At 36.1% G+C, this 4,880-nt stretch overlaps 1 long non-coding RNA gene across 2 annotated transcripts; it reads left to right on the forward strand.

Annotated features, from left to right (window-relative positions):
• Window positions 1-850: 850 nt before the first annotated feature.
• LOC137037233 (uncharacterized) lies at window positions 851-4,136 on the forward strand. 2 transcript variants are annotated; one of them, XR_010897269.1, is made up of 4 exons: window positions 851-1,179; window positions 3,267-3,341; window positions 3,442-3,573; window positions 3,735-4,136. It is a non-coding gene; the product is annotated as an uncharacterized lncRNA (long non-coding RNA). The 2 variants fall into 2 exon arrangements; XR_010897268.1 differs by having other exon boundaries at window positions 3,534-3,573.
• The last annotated feature ends 744 nt before the right edge of the window (window positions 4,137-4,880 follow it).

Here is a 4,880-nt window from a genome sequence, read left to right on the forward strand (position 1 = left end):
CACCATGGACATATAAATACATTACTGCCTACTGTTTTTTTAATATCATGTGGAAAAACACACACATATATATATATATATATATATATATATATGTTATTTACATAATATGCCTCTTGCTTATTGTAGCGTGTGGCATTCTGAAATTGTTATTTAGCAGTTTTTATTCAGATTCAGTTCCAATTCTTACTTTTGGCACATAATAAGTCAACAAAGATATTTAACACAACAACTGATATTACTTCTGGTTCATTAATAGTGTTGGGTGTAATTAATTACTAAGTAAATTATTTAGGCCTACTGTAATCTACTTTTCCCTTGAAAAGTAAAAAAGTTAAGATATATCTTAATTTTTCTGTAATTACAGCTACTTCTGATGTAATCGCATTAAATACTGTATAGACTATGACAGTTTTACATAAAACAACAGTGGCTATAACATCAAAATGTAATGTTAAAGGTATGTTTTAATGTAACCTTCTCCCTTTACACACTTTGGTCAGTTCAAGAATAATTTATGCAGTTGTATATTGTTTGAAAGAATTAAAAGAGCAGTTTCATGTCTATCCTTGTATTGTGCAACTGGTAGAGGTTAGTGATTTAGAAAGTAATAGGCAATCCAATACTTTTTAGAGAGAGATTAATTAGTACAGTAATCTAAATACACTGTTGAAGATGTACTAGTAGCTAGTAATTAATTACCTTTTTAAAGTAACTCACACAGCACTGTTCATTAGTTAGAAATGGATGATGAAGTCGAGCATATTGCATTGTGGGATATAATATCTTGTGCAGTGTGCTAGGCCTGCACGATAAATCGTTATAAAATCGCGATCTCGATTCACCCTGTTCACGATTTAATTTTTAAATGACTTCGATTTAAAAAAAATAAAAAATCAGCCTTTATTTTGAAAGGACCGCTCTCACAGGGCTTCACCCTCAGCCAACGACAAAGCGCCTGTTCACACCAAACGCGAATAGAGCGTCTGGCGCGAATGATTTCAATGTTAAGTCAATGTAAAGACGCGTTTACGCGCGTCTGGAGGTCTCACGGCGCGGAAGACGCGAATTCGCCTCATTCGCGCGTCAGCCAGAGATTTATGACACAAGTTCATACTTCAGACAGGAATAAAAAGGAGCTCGCTTGGAAGAGTGTCGGTGAGGAGATTGGGCTACCTGGTAAGTTGTAAATACACATTTCACTTTTGAGTCACGTACAAGTTTATCGACCCGCAGCCTTCCCGCGACGCTGACCCCTACGCCGCTGTTCTGCTCTCCAGAGCAAATACAAAGCGGTGGCTCTCTCGATGAACGCACGATCAACATCAGCCATCTTGCAAACAGACAACCGCCTAGCAGTTGCCCCTCACACAAGAAGCGGATTTCGCCTCGGACGCGTGTCAATTTCGCTTCAAACGCTTGTTTTTTACGCGCGTCTATTTCGCTCTAGACGCGCGAATGCATTCAAAATGTTCAAGTGGCAAACTAGACGCGGTAGACGCGAATTTGACTCTCTATTCGCGTTTGGTGTGAACGCTAGTCTCGTGTTTCACTCGTCGAGCGAGCGCGGTAGTTCTATTCATTGAAGCCTCTATGTTTACAGGCTTGTGGTGATGTGCAATGTTCTATAGGTGCCAAAACAAATATTTTTGGTACGTTACTTCCAATTTGTTTTGTTTTGTCATGGTTCATGTGTGCTATAAACATTACATTTCATGAGAAAAAAAATCGTTGTAGAGAATCGTGATATCAATTCTAAGCTAAAAAATCGTGATTAATATTTTTCCCAGAATCGTGCAGGCCTACAGTGTGCTCTAGCCTGTTGTGTACTGTACATTATGGCAAATGATGGGATTTCATGCATACAAAATTATTCTGTGTTGATATTAACTTAATGCAAGTGTGTAATATTTGACTGCTTTAGTGCTCAATATCTAAGCAAATTAGAATCACACGTGACCTCCTCTCTGATGGCTCAATTTTTGAATCATTGGACACACTGACAACCATTGATATGTTTTGAGTTGAAGTCAAGACCTTTAAGACCCAGACCAGAACTAGACCCTATAGGATGAGATTCAGACCAATTTTAATGAACTAAAATAAAGACAATGCTGCAAGTGTTGTACAGAGACCAGATCTGTTGTTCAGGAAACAGTTGTTATTACTGGAGATCTGAAACCATGAAGTCAAAACCAAAGTGTATTTTGGGCATGTACACTGTGTAAATTTGGTCACCAAAATATCATAATGTGTGCATACTGTATAATGCATCAATGTGCACAACCTGATGTATATAAGACTTGAGAATGACAAGCAGGGCTGATAAACACATCAAGAGGGGTTTAAACTAAATGGCATTTATATTTATACCGGATTCCTCAGCTACCGGAGCAATTCCATGGTGTCTCTCTGCACGATATGGGAATCATCCAGCTAGGCCAGCCATTTTACACTCTTGCACAAGATGGTAATCTGACTAAATGAAATCTGGCACCCATTACAGAAGCTTTCCTTATGCTTAACAAAAAACGAGGGGGAAAAAATGCACAAAGTTAGTGCTGAAACAAGTCTAAATGTGTTCTCAGCAGTTTGTTTAAATATGAAGTAAATAATATTTGCGGCTTACTCAAGGGGCTTTAAAAGGGACTATTATTTGTCTTAATCTAGTCAGTTAAGATCACTGACTATGCAGACTTGATGAACCATTGTTACAAACAGGTACAGGTGTTGTTTTTTAACAGAATTAATGAACAACATAAAGCTGTGTGTTGGCCTTCAGAAATGTTTCAGGTTTGTTTGATCGTTCAGCTGATATGCAAACTTTATTGCTTCCAGCAAGTTTCACTTTGAACCAACCTGTGATATGACAATGCCTAATAATGAGACAGAACCTCTTCCAGCTGATGTAAAACTACTTTTAAGGAATAAACCTTAAAAAAGCTTACCTGAAAATCACCAAACTGATGTGAAAAATGTCCTCACATTAAGTCCTATTGTTTATACATAAATAAAAACAACACTGCTGCTCTCAAAATCAAGAAAATTAATCTGACCATTTATATTCCCAAATATCCTACTATGAAAGTTCAATAACTTCAGATTGAAGTGATACTAATTCACTCAAAAATTAAGGTTCTGTCATCATTTATTCTGGTTCCAAAGCTGTATGTCTTCCTTTCTTCTGCGGAACACAGAAGCGTTTCTCAGCTTTTCTTTTCTTTTTATGTTTGTTTTGTATTTGTATTCTTTTGTTGTCAATACAGTGAAAGTCAATGTGATCCAGTGTTCTTCAAAATATTTGGTGTTTCACAGAAGAAAAGTTTAGAAGAACATAAAGGGTGAGTAATTGAAAACTGAATTTTCATTTTCATGTGAACTACCCTTCAAGAGGAAGAGACTGAGCAAAAAAAAGAAAAAAGCATTCCCTCTATCCTGCAGTAATAGCACATCTCCGCCTCTTGCGAGGGTGTAATGTGTAACATTCAAATAAAAGCCAGAGATCAACTCTGCCGTTCACATTTACATCCCAGAGAATCGACAGACGCAGAGAACAATCATCTGTGGCAAACGGTAAATATGACTATTTTATATATATGAGTTATGTTTTCTATGTGACCGTATTAGAATTTTGGGATGTGTCTTAGTTATAAAATATTAATATATATGATTTTAAAACCATTTAAAAAACTGAAGGAAATCATTTTATTTCATTGTTTGTCTCATCTAAATAGTGACCTGAGTATGGCTTCCAAAACTCAAATACTACTACTACTGCTAGTGGCTGTAATGATTGCAAGCTATGGTCTTACCAATGCCACCGCAAACAATGACACAACAACGACAGCCAACAGCACCGCTGGATCTCTTTCTCCTGTGGGGATGGTGGGTCTGCCTGGTCTTCTGATCTACACGCTCACCTCCGCTGCGCTTCTCAAACTCTTCCAGCTCATCTGATCATCATGATCATCGTCTCCCTCAGTCTGTCACACAGCTAAACCAACGGGATATGGGGTCTGCACAAGTTTTTAGCACTTTAATGTCAGACTGTGTCAGATTACAGCTCTGATAATTATCTGCATGCTATAAAAATGTAGAAAAAAATAAGTATGATTGTATATGAAGACTTAAGAATAAAGAAGGAAAAAAACACTTTTGTGGACTGTGCTGATATTTCTAAATGACCTTCCACCTGCAGAATGGTTAAAGACAGGTGTTTAAAGGCAAATTATTAAAAAGGGTATGTGTGTGTCGTGAGGAGTGGGCATTTGAGTCATTTTATTAAAGTGAAATAAGGTGGTATTTAGTGCTGTCAATTGTTTTAAAAATATTAACTAGATTAATCATACATTCTTTCTGTGATTAATCACAATTAAAAACAAGTTTTTATACGTTTTTAATATATTTTATAATGTAATCATTTCACAGTTAATCTCTAAATTAATGTAGAAACAACATAAAGACAGTATTTTTAAAATACTTGTTTAATACCAAGGCCAGTATCACTGATAACTAATAGAGCAACTGATGTCTTGATGAAATTGATTTTTCCCCCAATTTTAAACATGAATTATAGCAATTCAACATTACAGTGTAATTGAAAGCTATAATTTTAACATTTATTAGGCTTAAAATCCTCACATAAACCCATAATAAATGTCATATTTACCTGTGCTCTTCCTGTCTAGATAGGAAATATACAGAAACTGAATAAACAGTCTGCATTGCTTAAGTTATAGCCTAAATTAAATATAGATTAATCCTTATTAAAGCTACAAAAGTTCTTTAGTCAACAGCAGTGAGTAGTTTTCTCTGTTATCTTTGATTTGATCTTCTGTTGCATTGGCTGCTGTCACTTTAAGAGCTGCTGCTGCTGCTGC

Source organism: Chanodichthys erythropterus, chromosome 15 (genome assembly GCF_024489055.1).
Source record: "Chanodichthys erythropterus isolate Z2021 chromosome 15, ASM2448905v1, whole genome shotgun sequence".
NCBI lineage: Eukaryota > Metazoa > Chordata > Actinopteri > Cypriniformes > Xenocyprididae > Chanodichthys > Chanodichthys erythropterus.